The sequence below is a fragment of the Halichoeres trimaculatus genome, unplaced genomic scaffold (assembly GCF_033239565.1).
Source record: "Halichoeres trimaculatus isolate MK-OKI-2021-1 unplaced genomic scaffold, fHalTri1.1 fHalTri1_scaffold_23, whole genome shotgun sequence".
Lineage (NCBI taxonomy): Eukaryota > Metazoa > Chordata > Actinopteri > Labriformes > Labridae > Halichoeres > Halichoeres trimaculatus.
In genome coordinates, this window is record NW_027437201.1 from 13,952,223 (window position 1) to 13,971,727 (window position 19,505).

Consider the following 19,505-nt stretch of genomic DNA (forward strand, 5'->3'; position numbering starts at 1 on the left):
TTCAATTTCAAATTTTAAAGTGCAAGTGTTACATGCTTTGTACATTGAAGTTCAAAAGGGTTTTACATTTTCCATTAAAATGGATTTATCAAACATTTTGAGTCGTGTTTCGTGTTGTGTTTGAGGAAACTTAAGTCTGCAGAAAATGTTGAAGGACAGCGCCTGCAACAGGAGAACAAAGGTCTGTGAAGACATAGGTATCTGTTCAGCTGTCTTCGGTCTCTAGTTGGCACATTTCATACACACCTGTACCTAATTGGCACTTAGGTACAGGTGTGGCCATTCACGTGCTGCTGCACTTGTAGAAGGAACACAGGAGGGAGACAAAAACACAGGAAGCATAACCGTCTGGTAGTTTTTTTTCTTTTTACTATTAATTATCTCTTTAAGTATTTTGCCTTGTAACTTGTTGGTAGAATTATGGTCACCAGAATATAAAAGTGAAGATTTATTGACAGTTTCTTTCTCCAGATTTTTGATAAATATTGTGATAATATTATTGTTGGAAATCCTTTACTTCTGGTCTCGATAACCATAAGGGTGAATTTTGATACTTGATGGTCTTTATAGGTAAACAACATGGCACTCCAGATTATCACAGTGGATTTCCAACACATCTCATGTCTGTCCCTCCAGCATTCATCTGGACTCCAGGACCCTGATTTCCAACTTGGACCACTGAGAAACAGTCCTTTCTCAGCCCAGGTAAGCTGTTACTTATTTTTTTTAGGTTAGAATATCTTGACAATCCTCTTCAAAATAACCAAAAATACAACACTTTTGAGTTCATGCTGGGTGAGCCCAGAATTTACTGCATTTTCACAATACTGAATTTGTATATCTAGCTTCAATAATTTGGTGAAATAAGAGATTCTTTATTATTTTCTGTACCTGGAAAAGCCTATCAATCCATCACTCTATGTGTTAAGAAAATAGACTTGTTTTTCTGCTGAAATTTACTTAATTGTGGTCGCCACTAGGGGGTGCCGCTCCTTACCAAACCTTTGCTCTGTCATCACTGCTTTGACATGCAGTACTCAAATTTCACCACAAGAGGGAGATATAATGTCACTGCACATTGGTACTGTTGAAACACCTGCTGATGAAGTGTTGAGGGTGTAAAATATCAACAAGCCTGGGAAGTAGAGAAGGGGTGCGTGATATTTCTCAGAAAGTTGAAGCAACCTACGAACATTCAATATAAAAATTTAATCCCTAAAAGTCTGAAGCATTAAAAATAAATTATACTTTTTTAAAGAATTAGATGTTTATTGACTTTTACTCTTAATACATCATTTTGTTTATGATATATTCTGACCGTTTTGCTTCACTGGTAGTGATCATTAGGGCTGTTTTTAAAAACTCCCTCATTCCTTCATGTTTGGTTTTATTCAAATGTACTGAAAAAAGAAAACATAAACAGATCTGAAAGGCATTGTTTTGCAGCCTCCCTTGAAATAAAGTTGCTATAGGATCATCACTGAGTAAGGAAATTTGGGGATCAGGTGGAGAGATGCTGCAAAAAGCTGTGGTTGGGAGTCAAACCAGCAACCACTGCGACTATAGCCTCTCTGATGCGTGCACATAATCCAGGTGTGTCCACACACAGAGGGTGGTGTCCAACATTTCAATCATTTTCAGACTTTCAACTCAGAGCAGCACGTCTTGTTGTCATGCTGGGTTATAATTTTTTTTTTACTTTCAAAGCTTGGATAGTTTAAGTTAATGTTGCTATCTTGTGTGATACCTCCTGAGTCAGATTTCACCTCCTGTTTTTCTCTGAGGTGACGTCACTTAGCAGACGATCACAGACACTGTCTGTTTTTCTATCCAATTCCACGTTTTCTCTGCCCCTGCTGTGTTTGCTTTGACAATCTAAAGGTCACGTGTGTGTAAGTGTTGTGTGTGTGTGTGTGTGTGTGTGTGTGTGTGTGTGTGTGTGTGTCTGAGAGAGACAGAGATAGAGACTGAGGCAGTGCTGACATGACTAATGCTGGGATCAGCTCCCATTCATACCTCCAAAGCTGAACTGGAAACACACTTATTATCGTCCTGCTCGCCATTATATAAACTGAAACTGTGCCTCCTGGCTCTGTGTGTGTGTGTGTGTGTGTGTGTGTGTGTGTGTGTGTGTGTGTGTGTGTGTGTGTGTGTGTGTGTGTGTGTGTGTGTGTGCGTGTGTGTGTGTGTGTGTGCGTGTGTGAGACAGGTTAACTGGAGTACACTGAGGCAGAAGTTCACCAGTGAGTTCAGACAGAGGTCACTCCCTCTCTCCTCTCATTCTCTTATTCCTCCTCTCTCTTTGTTTTCTCTCTGTCTCTCTCCGCTGCACGCACTTTATTTCCATTTCCTGCTGTTTCCATTTTCACACTTTAACCCTTTCTTTCCTCTTTCTGTATTATCTTTTTAACTCTTTAATTGTTAGAAGTTAACACTTGCTTTCCAGGCTTAACAACTGCTGTGTGTGTGTGTGTGTGTGTGTGTGTGTGTGTGTGTGTGTGTGTGTGTGTGTGTGTGTGTGTGCCCTCCCTGTCAAAGTACAGCTAGAGGAAGTGTCCTCGGGGTTCAGCCATAGGTCACTTTAGATGTAGCCCCGCCCCCTCACACCCTGAGACTGATACAGGTTTCAAACCTCTAACCTCATCATGTACTTAGATAACTGTCATTCAATGTATAATTTCTTTCTCTTAAATTGTATATTTCCATCTTGAAACAGCACATGAAGACTCTTGTGGTCACAGTTTGAAGAAAGCAGAAGTGAGACAGACAGTCCCGAGAAAAGCAACAACAATAACAGAAGTTTTCAGAAGTCAGACTGCTTCATCTTCTACTAAATCATTTTTAAAGGCTTTTCTCTGATATTCTCTGAAATTGATTAGGTAGAGATGAAATGAAACATTGAAATAACATCAGTCTTTCTGAGAATCGTGATGTAAATTTACAGAAATTCGTACTGAGTGGTGGTTTTATCAGGTTTTAAAATGAGCCAAAATTTAGACTGAGGCCTCTCAGGATCTGATGAAAGAGACAAGACAGAGGCAGAACTAAAGACTTAACCAGGCCGTAGATGCATGATGCTTTAACAGCTTTTTGACAATTTCAATCAATCAATCTATCAATCAATCTTTATTTGTACAGCGCCAAATCATAACAAACGTTATCTCAAGACACTTTACAAAAACATTTACAGGTCTAGACCCTTAAATGTTAATAAAATTTTATTAGCAGAAACCCAACATCAAGACAAAATAAGGAGTCTTATCTCATCTTAATCCACCATGAGTACAGGACTTTGCAGCATTTAGCAAGTTACAATGGCAAGGCAAAACTTCCCTTTAACAGGCAGAAACCTTGGACAGAACCAGACTCATGTTAGACAGACATCTGCCTCAACTGTGTTGGGGTTAGAGAGAGACAGATAGAGGAGAGAGCAAAGATTCACAGTGAGGGAGAGATAACACAAACACAGGGACAAAATAACTCTTCACATCACATTCAGACTGAGGGGATTAGGTGAAGGTTAAAAAAAAGGTGCTGGAATATGACAGGATGGGATTTGATGCAATGTCATGCAATATGATATAATACAATGCAATATGATTAGAAATGATATATTATGATACAATGTGATATAACAGTATATTTAGATATGATATAATATATACAATGATACAATGTGATTGATATGTGATGACATACACTATATTATGATACAATACAATAAGGTGGGATGTGGAGCAGTGCAATGCGATTCTATATGCTATATATATATATATGATGGGAGGCGATGTGATGTTATACGCTTCTATATAATAGAATAAGATTCAGTCTGGGATCAGTGGTATGATATTTTTTGAGACATACTAAAAGAAACACACACACACACAAAGAGACATGTTGCTGGAATAGCATACAACACAATATGATACAGTACATTAGGATACGTTGTGATGTAATGCAATTTAATGCAATGTAATGTGTAATTATACAATAGGATTAGATTGAAAATAGATCAGTAGGATCCTCAGTATGATATGATTTCATGGAAATAAACTGAAAGAAATCACACTCAAAAAATATTGCAAAAAATTAGGACATGAAACATAAATAGGAGAAAAAGACGAACAGAAAAAAATAAGCCTGACCGCAAACGTCCTTCACGTCACAGAGACAGTTTCAAACGCTTTATAATTTACTGTGTGTGTGTGTGTGTGTGTGTGTGTGTGTGTGTGTGTGTGTGTGTGTGTGTGTGTGTGTGTGTGTGTGTGTGTGTGGCTGGTGGCAGCAGTCAGTCACTGTGTACAAACAGGAGCTGCTTTTCAAAGTGAGATTAGGCATCATAAATCGTGTGTGTCGACAGCAGGCAGCCTGCTGCTCCTCCCCGTCTGAGGCTGCAGCAGCAGAGCCGCAGTGACGTGAGGACAGGGCGCCCCAGAGGTACCTGAGCAGACCAGGACAGACCACTACAGACCACTACAGACCTGCTCCTTACCCAGCTACCAACTCAAAATACGAAGACCTTGAGGACTGCACCGACTCTGCATCATGACATCCAAACGTTCTCTCATGAGTAACTTCACTCACACCTTGAAGAGACACTATATTGTTCTGTGCCAATAACACCCAACTCTTGTTATTCTGAAGGTGACACAACTTTCCTTCTAACACACAGAGTTCGTAATGTCTCTTTACTGCTCTGTAAAAATGTGAGTCAGGTGATGCCCCGCAGTGACTCCTCCCTCATTACAAGCTCTGACGTGACTTCAGATAATAAATCTGTTTGTTTTCATCACAAGCTCCTGATAGCATCAGTTTAATCTCATCTGTTGTTGATGGGCAGTTTGTCTCTCTGCAGCAGACGGATGGATAGCATCAGATCACGTCTCCAAAAACACAAACTGGTTTTAGTCTCTTACTCAATCTTTAAGCCGTCAGCGGAAAAAACAGACTGAAAAACTTTTTCCAGAGTTGGTTTATTTTCATCAATTCACACAGACAGTTAATCTTTGCAGACTCCACCCTCAAAGCTCAATGTTTTTTGGAAACTGCTCTCTTCAAAGGAACGCAGGGAATTTTTCAGGAGGGAAATAAAATCCTCAACGATTGATTTAGATCCTTTAGAGGCTCCTCGAGATAGTTCCTGCAATAGGATTTTAGCTCTTGTGATCCATTTTGGACTCTAAACAGAGAAACCAGATGTCTGAATAGAGTTCGGTTCTTAAGAGACCAGTTAGAAGCCCTGATGTTTGTAACCCTGCAGCGTTATCTTCATCTGATATGCAGACATTACCGAACCAGTGTTTGAAGTCAGGTTGTAATGACTTGTTCTTTCTGTGAGTGTGTGTGTGTGTGTGAGTGTGTGAGTGTGTTTGTGTTGGTGGGGGTGGGGAGCAGAGGTAACAGGGTAATGGGGCAGTGGGCGTTGGATGTCGATGGGGGTTAAGACGACGTGGAGAGGGTTGGGGTAAGATTGGGGTGAAGGTTTAAGTTGAGGGCAGAGGGGAAAGAGAGGAGAAGAGGCGTGTGTGTTGTGTATGTGGGTGTGTGTGTTGTGTATGTGTGTGTTTGTGTGTGTAAGGGTTTACATGAAGGGCAGACTGCCTGCGTGTATCTGTCCTCTGAACGACCTCCTTTACTTCTACACTTGAACAAGAGGCTTTCCATATCTTACTGTGCTTACGTGTGTATATCGTGTGTGTGTGTGTGTGTGTGTGTGTGTGTGTGTGTGTGTGTGTGTGTGTGTGTGTGTGTGTGTGTGTGTGTGTGTGTGTGTGTGTGTGAGGATCAAAGACAGTAGAGGTGAGTTTGAAGACCTTCTCTGTGACATAACTTCTGTTGATTTGTCTTCATACATCCCAGCAGCTTTAAAGTAGAGCCGTACATACAAGCTTCAGTTTACCTGTACTGAACTCACCTTAAGAGGAACCAGCAGACAATCTGGAAGCTACTTAGAGCATTTAGCAATAAATGCAATAACTTGTAGTGTTTTGTTTTCAGTGAAGTCTAAAAATAGATGTGTTTTTCATGGATATGTAGAAAAAAGGAGCAAGCAAAAGTGATACATTTCCAAAGATGGTAAGACGACAAAGGTGCATTATTCTTACATCAGCCCATTGAAATAACGTCCCTAACAGCCTCTCATACAATCCCAAAATTTAAAATTTCTCTGCTATAAATTTCTAAAGAATTAAATAAAAAACAACAACAAAAAAATCCATCGGACACTGACCACATGCACATTAAAATATTATAAAATAAATGATCCAGGGCTGTCTTATTAGACTTTGTATGAGCCTCATTCACCTGGCGAGTCCAGGAAAATGTCTCATGTCAAGATATAAAGATATAGGCGTCTTTTATCTTTAAAACTCTTGAAATAAATAATTCTTCTGGACTTGTCAGGTGAATGAGGCTCTTATTAAGTGCGATAAGACACTCTTACCAAGAACAAAACATAACCACTTGCTTAGATCTCAGTTATCATGGCCAGTATCAGTAAATCATGGGTGTTGTGTACTAAAATTTTACAATTAATAAAAAAATACATTCACTCATTGTAAAAATATGTAATCTTACCAAGTGTTTTGTCTTATTTTCCGTTAAAAAAAATACTTTTTAGACTAAGAATGAGCCACATTTACTTGACCAGTCCTAAGAAGTGTCTTTTTTAAAGTTATTTAAAGCCAAAAATGAGGTCCGAATTGCTTATAACACTTAAAAAATCTGCTAGTGGGGTAGGAGAAATGTATTTGTATTGAGACGTTGTTCTAATCATGACAAGCACACTTCTTTTGCTCAACTGGCAGATATTTTTACTTGTTACAACCAATTCAGACCTCATTTGTGTCTTTAAATAACTTGAAATAAGACACTTCCCTGGACTGGTCAAGTGAATGTGACTCATATTAAGTCTAAGAAGATATTTTTCACTGAAATAAGACAAAAAAACACTTGGTAAGATTTCTGTTATTTGCAGTGCAGCCATGATGGATACAGGAAGAACACCAAAGCTGATTTCAGATTTCCATTTTGAACCATACAGAAAATAAAAGTCTGGTTCAGGAGCCTCCAATCAGAAGAGGGGTAGGTATGGGTTTGTGTGGTCAGAGACTAGGGAGTCTGACATTACAGCGACAGAAATAAGAGATACTTATTTACTCATACACTGCTCATGAAAGGATGTGTTACACAGTGGTGCACCATGGGTAATGTATTTTCTGAAGCCTCAGTTCATGAGGCTCCAGCTTTGTGTCAATGGGCAGCTCACAAACAACAAACAAATCAGGTGATGAGAAGAAAAAATGTTTTTAGGAGAGTTGTGGAGAGGAGGAGGCAGGAAGAGATCAGCTCCATGTAAATATGGATCCAGCTCATGATTATCTTCTGAAAATCTGAAGCTGTTGGCTTCAAGTCGCTTCATAAAGTAAGCACTGCCAGGAGCCAAATTTATCCTCACACACACACACACACACACACACACACACACACACACACACACACACACACACACACACACACACACAAACACACACACACACACACACACACACACACACACACACCTGCAGTGCTGGGCGGGCAGCCACGCAGCAGACTGCTTGTTTCACGCTTCATAACGTTTCACCGGAACGTTCTGCAGGAATCTGACTCCAACTGGCAGCGAGGCCAGAGAAGACAGGTGTGGTGGAGTGTGTGTGGGTGGAACAGTGTGTGTGGCTGTGTGTGGAACTTGTGTACATAAATATGTGTTTTCACCCACCTGAACAGCACAGAGAGGAACTTACTCAATTTTTTTTTTTAAGTATACACGTTTTAAGTTTTTTGTTATCTGCTGAAACACCCAAAATTTTTAGGTCCATTCTTCATGAAAATGACTTCATTTAAAATATTAAATCTGCTCATTCTTAAACCTAAAATACAAACTATATCCCTTTAATTTTGGTTGTTTTCAGGATGAGTTTTTACAATCTGAAACTTTATTTCACACGTATTTCAAATTTGCAGATCTTTGAATTCCAACACATTATTTCTGCTCCTAATGAAAATAAGCTCATATACCAACCACCAGAGAGGGAGGGAGGAAAGGTGGGAGGAGTATCTCCCTGTACCCTGTGTTACCCTGAATGAACTGCTGCTGAACTCTGTGTGACTGTGGTCATGAAAAAGTCACAAACACACAAACACACACACACACACACACACACACACACACACACACACACACACACACACACACACACACACACACACACACAGAGAGAGACACACAGAGGCATGTATGTGCAGGTTGTGGGGTTCCCTTGCTGGGACAGCTGGCTTTTTCACGACCACAGTCATTCCGAGTGTGTGTGTGTGTGTGTGTGTGTGTGTGTGTGTGTGTGTGTGTGTGTGTGTGTGTGTGTGTGTGTGCGTGTGTGTGTGTGTGTGTGGTTGTTATATACATGTGAAGTGAGTGTTTAGGTGTGCAGCAAATGGTGGTTCCTGCTCTGCTGATCCAGAGGCTGTGACCCCGCAGTCAGCACACATCACTCATCTGTTTGTTTTACGTCCATGTTCAGGGGAGTACAGAAAGTTAACATGTCGGCTTTCAAACAGGGGCTCAGATTGAACAGAAAACACCAACAGTTCAATAAAAGTATTAGACTCAGAACTCTGATTCTGCCTCTTCCTCTTCTTAGAGCAGGGATCAAAATGCTTGTTGTGACGTTTATTGGTATCAAGGTACATCATGGTATCACTGTTTGGACTCCCTGCAAAGAATGAAACCCTGCAATGGTAGACCACCTTCTAAGCTCACATTCATGAGTGAAATATTTTAAAATCTCTGTGCTCTATAGCTGTTATAGTCAGCAATAAGTAGATCACATATTCTTGTGCGAATGGATCTGAGCTAAAGGCCAATTAGCCTTTAGCTTAGGCTGTATCACTCTATAACACAGGGGTTAAGCTGTTGGTGATAATGTTCATTCCAACCCACATGCAGCAGTTATTCTGCAGTGGTCTGTTCAAATTTGAGAGTCTATCAATAAAATGAAGAGTGAGGTTATGTTAGCTCTGCTTGGTAGATGACTGAATGGACATAGCTAACCAGGATTTACTGATGTTACACATTACAGACATGTCTTAGAGCACTGGGCTGCCAGCTGCGCTTAATATAAACAGCTACCAAACTACATACAAACTGACAGTGTTTACTTCTTGTCAAATTACCCTACAGATACATTGGAGCACCGCCAATGTCGCTAACATATAGGCTGCTACAACATTTGCTTGATGTCATGTTCAAACTGTAGCGCTATTTAACTGAACTGATAAGTCCCTTACCTCAGCGCATTGTATCCAGTAAAAAGTTGTCACCTCACTAAAAGTAATTTATGACAGTGTGCGGAGGCTTTAGGCCACAAGGTGGCGATGGAGTGCAATTATAACAGATCCTCCTCATAGCGTTTTTAAAATAAGACAAGCACTAGCTGTAAAGAAAGTGAAGAAAGGGTTAACAGGTGTGTGTCACTGCATGTACTCAGACTCAACTCATACATCCAGTGCTGCTCTGAGTGTCTGAGGTATGAATTAATAACCTCTGACATGTACATGCAGCCATGTGTTATATAAAGAGGTTACACACACATTTACACTTATACACACTTTTAAACACACACACATACACAAGCAGCAGGCTGGAATGTGGACTGGGGCTGTGTGTCAAACACTGGGATGATCGTTCAGAGGTCAAACAGGGGTTTAAGTCTGGAGGTGGCGCCCTGCTGTCCCAACACATTAACATTCACTTTCACTTACACTGCGGTGTGTACATCTGCAGATAAACACACTCAGAGTGTGTGTGTGTAAGTGTGTGCATGCATACACACTGCAGCTGACACATGAACACAACAGAGGAGACACGGAAAATGCTGACTTCATTTAAGCTTCTGTCACACACACACACACACACACACACACACACACACACACACACACACACACATACACACACATGCGCGCACACACACACACGCACACATGCTGCATGCCAAACATACATAGCCCTGGACAAAGGTAACAGAGGGACAGAGGTAAAGTGGAGGTTAGGGCAGGGATGGAGAGACAGATGGATGAGAAGAGGGGGATAAAATCTAAACAACAAACTGAGAGAAAGAGAGAGAAGAGAAAACAGAAAAAAAAAAATAATAGATGGAAATAAATAGAAATATAGATGCTTAAGCTTTGTAGTTTTCATACAATGTTGACTCAAGTGTTTGGTTAACCAAGATGAAGACCACATTTCCCATGAGCACCAAGACGTGCTGACACAGTTATGAGTCTTTCACATTTTAGAGTCTGTAATCAAATTAATTCCTTTCCTGAAGTTTTATTGTTTTATTCTGGGGTGAAAACAGGGAGCCTGCAGGAGGAGTGATGGGAATCAGGGTGATGAGTGGTGAATAAAGAGCGAACGTGTCTTCATTAAATCGCTGCTAGTTAGAAGATCTGAGGCCGCTGTTGTTTATGACTCCACCTCCAGCCTCCTGTCCTCCTCTGCCTGCTCCTTCAAAGCTCCCCACATGTGTGAAGGGCGTAAAATCACTTCCTGGGTTGGACCGCTTTTGACCCCTTCGTCTCTGTGGGAGGTGGGGCTGAAGGCCGAGCCTTTCACAGGGCTAAAAGGTGACCGCTGTCTCCCTGAGACGGACATGGACAGATGAGAAGAGGAGGAGGAGGAGGAGGCTGTTGATGGCTCCAGCTGGAAAACCAGTCAGAGAGGAGACTCAGAGTTCAGAAGGAGAAAGAGCTGCTCAGATCTGGAAAATTTTATGATATAGACTAAAAACAGGGGATGAAACATGGAAATAAAATGATTTATATCATTTTGTCCATTTAAGCCACTTCCTGTAGAGTTTGAACTTATTTTCTGGGACGATCTTTGAAGACTGGCTCTGATATGGAGTCGAAAAGCAGCAGTTTAATGGTCACTCTTTGTCAACCCTTTAAACCAACTCCAGCAACAGTTAGTACAACACACACACACACACCTCCACCCTGTGACCTGCAGTCAACCTCTGTCCTGCTAACCTGTATTTATTGGCCATTAAAGGCCAATAGTTCACTCCCACCCTGACAACTCTGATTTATTGGCAGATTCATCACACCACGTTACTACAGCACACACACTTACTGCCCACTGCAGGTACAAACGACGAGGATGGATGTGAGGACAGATGGATGGATGTGCAGAGGGATGACGGATGGATGAGCAGAGAGCGCTGAGATGATGTGATACAGTAAAAAAAACAAAAAAAACAAAACCCAAACCACATCTGCATGAAGCCTTAACACGTGTGTTTACAAAACTTAGGTGTGTGATGCTTATTTGATGCTAGCTGGCCTTCACATTTAAAAGTGTAGTGTGTGTGGTTGTGTGTGTGTGTGTGTGTGTGTGTGTGTGTGTGTGTGTGTGTGTGTGTGTGTGTGTGTGTGTGTGTGTGTGTGTGTGTGTGTGTGTGTGTGTGTGTGTGAGCTAAGTGGTGAGTCATTAGGTGGGAGTCAGGTCGTCTGGTTACTTCTATTGTTCTCTATTTCCTGATGACCCTCGAGGAGGAGTCTGTGTGAAGCAGAGGCTCCTTTTTTGTGCACATCTGGGCTAAGAAGAGTCCTACTCCCATCACCTGAGAACCTGAATCCACTCACCAAGATGCCCAAAACAGTACACCAAAAGTTCAGTTTAGTTCGGCTGAAAGTTTTCTGATTTCAAACTTAAAAATCTTTTTAAAACTAGAAAAGCACTCAGAGAGCAGACCTCCGCCAAGCATACTGTAATTGTCCTGCAACACTTAAGTCTTACTTTAATGTTATACTTTCTTTCAGCAGACTGTCTGCTACAATGGTGTTAGTTGCAGGTTTGTACAATAATTTATTATCTGACAGTGTTGAAAATTATGATACAAATTTTCCTTTTAATAGGGTACACTTTTGTTGCTTGCCTTAAAGGAGTCTTTACCTTTTAAATTTTGGTTTAAAGTTTGGTTTAGCACTTTAATACTTTTCTAGTTTTCAACTCTTGCTGCTGTATTTTTAGACATCACTCTGGATTTCTTCTGCACTGCAAAAAATTGAAGTGTTTTTGACTTTTTCAAGTAAATATTGTTTTGTTATACATGATTTGAGCTTCAGTCAACTGACCAGTACAGAAAAATGTCTTGTTTCAAGTAATTTAATAACAAAAATGAGGTCTGAATTGCATGTAAGAAGTGAAAAAAAAATCTCCCAATAGAGAAAAAAAAATTTTGCTCAACAATTTGCTTGATACCAGAATAATGTCTTAATACAAGAAACTTTTCTCTAGTTCCATTGGCAGATATTTTTTTCTAGTTACATGCAATTCAGATCTCATTTTGTCTCTAAATAACTAGGAAAAAAATACTTTTAAGTACTCGTCAGGTGAATTTAAGTCCAGAAAGACATTTTCTTCTGATAATAAGATAAAAACACTTTATAAGATTTCAGTTTTTTTGCCATGTGCAGCTGAAACAACCTTATATGTCCTTATTCTGTCTCTGTTTTCTGTCTGTTGTTACTTCCTTTTGCACAGAACTTGCATCACACCCAGGTGATGAACTGCTGGAGATATTTACACCATTTCCATCTCTGTGTTTACGCAAACATTGTTTGAGACACACGTAGCTGCACTTTTCTTTTAATTTCCCCCAAAATTACAAATCTCCCCCCTTCACTTTAACTGACTTTGTTGGCTCTGTCTCTCTTCATCACTCAGATCATTCGTCTTCACTTATCTCTGCCAAAAACCTGTGTATCATCTGCTCATATGTGAAAGGCTGAGAAGCACACGCAATGCCAGGCATGCTGCTACTTTGGGGTGAGGAGGTGATCGAGGTTCATGTGCAGGCCAGATGACAGTATGAGATGCAGGCGGAGGGGGAAGGAAGGAGGGAGGACTTTCGAAGCTTGGCTTTTTTAGTCATGTCAGCAAAAGCTGCTGGAAACAAACATTGATTTCAGTGAAAAGACAGCGTGGGGTAGAAATTTGGTTCCTGCTTTTCTTAACCTGTGACGCACGTGGCAATGATGAACCAAAACAGGAGTGTGATCATCTCCTGATGACCTGCTTCTGCTTTTTGTCAGAGGCTGGATCACTTTCTCACTCAGGAAACTTTGACATGCTCACACGTTTTAACTCTTCCTGGTGTCATCTCCAAGCATGCAGATGCAGAATCTTTGCTACCACAGTTATCGCAGACAGGTGAGGTATCCTTGGTTTTCAGTATATTCAGATTTTCAAGCTCATGCTAGGACAGTGATAGGGTTTCACTTCAGTGACTCCTTAAGAATAAAAACAAACAAGCACCATCGCTCAGAGACAAAGTTCCTGCACACCTACACGCTCTACAAAGATGTTGAGATGATCCTTTGAAGGTGACAATGAAAGATGGGCAATGGCAGAGCAAACAGCCAGACTATGATTGATCATGGGAATACACCCAGCCAACAGAAAGTGAAACTGGATGATAAATGTGCTCGCACAAATGTGCACTTGTGGGTGTGGGTGGGTGGCTTGGCATATATGTGTGACTGTGTGTGTGTATGAATGTGTGTGTGAAGGACTTGCCAACCTGTCTCCCTGCTCTGACCTGTTCTCCTGTGCACAGCTGGATTCAGACTTAATGCTGCAGACACTGTTTTCACTTCCTCACTCATTCATTTTAATATCAACATGTACATGAAAAAAAATGTAGTTCAATGTTTCTTTTAGCAGATGTTTGCACATTTTTAAACTCTTTCTACAAATCTCCCAAAAACTGTCAGACATTTTGCAGGTGGAATACATGTGTAAGTGCAAACTATCCTGACTTTACTAGCATGTATTTCTGCTGTGTCCTCAGTGTGTGAGAATCAGGAGTTAGCTGACGTGTGTCTGCAGCTGTTAGTAAAGTATGAAATGTCCTGACACATAATGGAGGGGTGCTAAACCTGCAATAGCCACCAATGCAGAAGATGCCTCCTGCACACTGAAAATCTCCTGCTGTGAGGCTGCATGCATCAGCAGTGAACTCTTTTAAGTTTGGCAGTCTTAAAAAATAAATTAAAATAAATTAAATTAAATTAAATTAAATTAAATTAAATTAAATTAAATTAAATCAAATTAAATTAATAAATATAATTCCCCCTAGATTTTATTCTTACAAGTTTTATTTGATCTGACATTTTTATTTTGTATTTTTCTGTCAGGCATTTGTAAGGGCAACATTTTTTTCCCCACATTGTTTCAGCTTCACTGTTGACTTTCATCCTTAAAATGCTTAAAGAACCCTTTATCCTTTCATTGTCAACCTTTTTGATTGTCCAGGTTCTGTAAAACTGTACTGCAAAAAAAAAAAAAAAAGAATTAAATTGCTTGTAACAAGTAAAAAAAATCTGCCAGTGTAACAGGAGGGAAAAAAAAGGAAATGAATCTAGTTTTAAGCAAATTTTCTTGCAATTTTTTCTTGTATTATTGGCAGATTTTTTTCCACTTGTTCCAAGCAATTCACACCTCATTTTTGTCTTTAAATAACTCATCAGTTGACTGGGGCTCAAATCAAGTATAACAAGACAATATTTACTTAAAATAAGACAAAAACATTTAATAAGATTTAGCTTTTGCAGTGTGCGAGATTAAAAATAGCATGAAACAGCAACACAAACAATAACAAAACCATGTGTAAAGTACTGATTGGACAGAAATATAATAATATAGTTCAGAGCACTGATTTAATGCCTTCATCTGCTCAGCGTCCTGCATGATCAGCCTCAGGGAGATTCAATGTGTGTGAGAGTGTGTGTCTGTGCTTCCTGACAGGCTGATGAAACAGTTATATTGGGGTCTGCTCACACAATAGCCCTCTTTTCTTCCTTTTTCATCTTCAAAGAACTGTGACTGTGTCTGAGAGGCGACATGTACCTGTGATTTCCTTTAGCCTCCCTGCTGCCTCCAACCCCAACGACAGATCACCTGAGGAGTGTTTCAAGGTGTGTATGAACATGCATGAATAACAGAGTTACATTCAAAGCAGATTTATGCAGAAATAAGAAGGCCCCTCAATTATTGGGTTTGTTTTTGTGTGTATGTGCGTGTGTTGTGTATTTTACCAGAGAGACCACAGTCTCTGCAGGTCTATCAGTGTTTATGAGGCAGGGTGTTGCATTAGGATGTAAATGAGAGAGAGGAGACGTTGACGGCACTAAAGAACGAGTGTTGTTGTGTCTTTATTTCCTTTTTATTGTCTTTCAGATCTTTGATTGCTGCTGGGCTCATGAAAGTGGAGAATCCTTGTAAAAGTTTAGGGATGTGACCTTCGTGACCCCCTCTCCTGCTCCATCCTGTCCCTGCCCAGGCTTTGCCCACATTAAGAAGAAAAATGCTGAATCTGCAAATTAAAACAAAAGAGGTAAGCATTACACCTGCTTCAGCTGAAAAAGTAACACAAAAACTGTTTTATTTACAAAGAATAATCACACCGTTATCTCAAACTGGAGAAACAACCAGCTACATCTGCACTAAAGTCATGTGTGTGTTCATGTGTGTGTTCATGTGTGTTTGTGTTATCACTGCCTCCTGGCTAACCTCTTTGCTAACTCATTAGTATCACCCTCACCTTGGCCTTAAGTTGTAACAGCCTGTTATCCTCACTATTCTCTGAACCGTGTGGAGAAGAGCTGTTATTGACTGAGCCCAGCGCAGAGTGCTGTGCTGGGCTGTGCTGACCTTTTGAACCACACAAAGTATGTTTTAGGGCCACAAGCAGCCAGGAAAATGTACAGGCTGTTCTGTAATCCCTGTGGACTTTGACAGCAGTGATATGGAGAGGATTTCCCCATCAGACACTCAGGGAATGGTTGTCCTGTTACGCTGAGTGCTCAGGATGATGTGATGTGGATGTCTAAGCCTATTGTAAATAGTGTCAGCAGCAGAACAAGACTGAGGAAAGATCAGTTTGATGCGAGGGCTGCTCTTAATGTTGGAAAAGATAGGAAGAGATTGAAACTACATTTCTGACCATTGGGCCCACTCATTTTTAGACAAACAGGCTTTCTGACTTATGGTCTTTCTGACTATAGGGCCTTCAGATTTCCTGAAAAACAGGCCTTCGGGTCTGCCTTAAGTATCTTCTGGCTTTCTGACTAATGTATTCTGGTTTTCTGATTACTGAGCCCTCTGATTTTCTGATAAATTTGCCCCCTGATTAACAGGCCTTCTAATTCTTTTGGCTAACAGGCCTTCTGACTGATGGTCCTTCTAACTAACAGGCTTTCCAATTTTCTGGCCCACGGCCCTTTTGATTGACAGTCCTTCTAATTTTCTGACTAACGGGCCTTCTAATTTTCTGACTAAATGCCCCTGTGACTAATTGGCCTTCTGTTTTTTTGGCTCAAGGCCTTCTGACTGAAGGTCCTTCTGACTAACTAGCCTCCTGATTTTCTAAATAATGGGCCTTCTGATTTTCTGAATGATTGACCCTCTGACTAACTGGCCTTCGTTTTTTTTTTTTTTTTTTTTTTTTTTTTTTACTATTTGACCTCCAGCAAACTGGCCTTCTGATTTTATAAATAACAGGCTCTCTGAATATCTAGCCTTCTGATTTTCTGACTAATGGGCCTTCTGACAAAAGTGTCCTTGTGCAAAGCACCTTATCCCAAACTTTCTCTGGTTTTGTCTTATAGATGTAAGAAAGAGATGTCAGAGGACCAGAGACAGACATTTTCAAATACAGTCCATTGCTAATTGAACTTTGAGCTTTCTCTGAGAAAAGCTGGGAACCAGTCTAGTGCTGTCACTCTTGAGCACTTTTCTCCCTCATAAGGTCACAATCTGTCACTTTGATAAAACATTTGTCTACTATCAAGTGTGTTGATCGTAAACATTGATGTGATGAACAGATTTGATTTGATATATTTCTCAGTTTGAGTCAGAAACTTATCTTCTTCTCAGATCAGTCATCCCTCTAAAGTGACATTGGGGGTCGTTGTACTTCAAAGATATCCTTCAAAGAAGCAGAGTTCAGCTGTCATTGAACCATACCAGGAAAACCATCCTATCTCTACTCAAAGACCGCCAGCTCTAACAGCTGAGTCTTGGGTTTCTTAGAAAGTGGACTCACTTTTATTGCTGCTGTTGAATAGTCAGAGACCGTGTGGTGTTATCAGAGCTGGTGACAGTCACACTGTTTCACAGATTACTTCAAATGCTGCTTTGAATGCCAACAGTCCTATCATTATGAACAGTTACACTTCCTTTACATAACAGATGAGATAATGCGTCATATCAAACCAGGTGCAGTGTGTGTCTTCATTTCCTCATTTGTGTGTCTGATGCTCTGGGCTGAAACTGTAGCAGCCCAAAACCTGGTGCAGAAATAAGAAGTTGACTGTATTGGCGTCTTTGTCATTGTTTCTTCCTGTGGTGTTGATCTCTGAGTAAAACTGATAGTGAGGATGTTTTGTAGATGTCAGATGTTTTGCGCTCAGCTGTGAGTGGTGAAATCATCTCTAGCAGCTTTCTGTCAGGGCACTGAATCATTCTGCAAAAGCTGCAGTGTTGAGACAAAAGCATGTGAGATCTTCATCCTGTCACATCATTGTCTGGATGAGTTTCACTTACACGGTAACCTCGTGTAAATAACCCTCCTTCAGATTCATTATATACAGTGTCTTGATAAAGACGTGTTGATGAAATAAGCCCCTCTCTCCCCCATGGAGCTGAACTCTCTCTGACCTGCTGAACTTGTCAACAGTCTCTGAAATTGTGAATAATCACGGTGTGCTACCAACAGCCATGCTAACGACGCCATTAGCATCTCTCATTGAGCACTCAGCTGACTCCACAGCGGAGGCCAAGCGCCGAGCAGACGTTCTGCAAACGCAGTTTGAGGAATTAACGCTCCCATTGACTTACATTGACTTTTCCTGCCGAGACGCCAAAAGCCAATTGACTCTCAATGACCTTGGTCATCACACATGATAGCAGCCCATTGAAGCCAAAGAGCATTTTTACTGTGAGTGATTAAGCACACAAGATAGCATTAAAAGAAGCTACTTTCATCTGATCAGATTATGTCCTGGCTCTGTTGGCCATTTGTTGATGTAAACACATTGAGGTTTTATTTGAAGCTGCTTAGATGGGTCTTTTTTAAGGGAAGCATGTCAGTGACAGCAGTTTTGGCTCCGGAAGTACCAGAAGTCACATACACACCAAGCCAAGAAACATTCAAAGCAGAAATAAATTTATTTAAAGCCTGGTTCAAAAAAAGTCTCCACTCTAAATTGTTAATTTCACTATCAACACACACTGTGCCGAGGTTCTTTTTTTTTTTTCTAACTCAGCAGTTCAGAGGGTATTAAGATCGTGAGCTCTACCAATCAGAGGCGTAGCTTAGGTCACGTGACTGACAGGCACCTTATAGCTGCACTTGAAGCCCTTGCCACTTCCAATATGGTCGTGATTGCCAATATGCTTCAAAAATCTGTTTCAGAAACAGGCAGGTGACATCAGGGAGACCACGTCCATTAATTATACAGTCTACAGTTTTGGGTTATCAATTGTCACAGCTGAGTGTCAGGGGTTGATTCTGATTGGCTGGCATGGGTTTCACATCTGAAAAAGACTGCTATGAATGGGGCTGCACCTTTTGGCAGATTTGCACGGTACATGTGGACAAAAGTGTCTTTTAAATATAAATTATGGGGGAAAATTTGTTTTTAAAAAATGCCCGGCCACATGTATACGGGGCCTGAATGTAAATGTGAGGGATATGTTGGGGTCAGTTTACTTCTTCTGCACCCTCTTCTCCAGGAGACTGAAAGACACATGACATGGATAATAACAGACACATTTTTTCCTAAAACTTGGGTCATCTCATTCATTTCTGCTTCACTGAACTGAACCAAAATAAAGAATGCTGAGTAGTCGAAGCAGAGACGTTTGAAACCTAGAGACAAAATTCAGATCCTTTCTCAAAGCCGATTCTGTTCCCTTCCTCTCCTGTGGTCCTCCCTACTTCCTCCCCTTTCCTCACCCTGATACTGTTCATGGCAACCAAGTGGTTTGTGTATAACAGTGCTGCCTTCGATAACACTTCTTCAATAGCTATAACATTGATTTACATTGGACCATGTTTGGGCTGGAGGATCTGACTGAAAGCAACTCGGTTTCAATCCTCTTTCAACACCGTTGTAAATTTACCACAATGGTCACAAATTTCTCTGGAAATGGCCTTGGCCGTACAAAGTTTTGTCTCCGCTGGGTGATGAGGAACAATGGAGGGAAGCAGACGCTCTTTAGAATGAGGAGAGGAGGCAAAGTTCATAAAAGTTCATTCACATCGTTCGAGGGCTGAACCGGCGGGGATAGGATGGTCAGACATAAAGGTGTCAGCTACAATTTACTCAAACAATTTGGCCATTTAGCTGCAACCCTTATCAACAATGAGTTACAATAAGTAGCTACCACAGCTAAG

At 40.7% G+C, this 19,505-nt stretch overlaps 1 long non-coding RNA gene across 2 annotated transcripts; it reads left to right on the forward strand.

Annotated features, from left to right (window-relative positions):
- The first annotated feature begins 280 nt into the window (after nucleotides 1-280).
- Nucleotides 281-15,015, forward strand: LOC141785538 (uncharacterized). Of its 2 annotated transcripts, none has more exons than XR_012597533.1 (3): nucleotides 281-351; nucleotides 571-705; nucleotides 14,922-15,015. It is a non-coding gene; the product is annotated as an uncharacterized LOC141785538 (long non-coding RNA). The 2 variants fall into 2 exon arrangements; XR_012597532.1 differs by lacking the exon at nucleotides 14,922-15,015 and adding an exon at nucleotides 4,361-4,734.
- The last annotated feature ends 4,490 nt before the right edge of the window (nucleotides 15,016-19,505 follow it).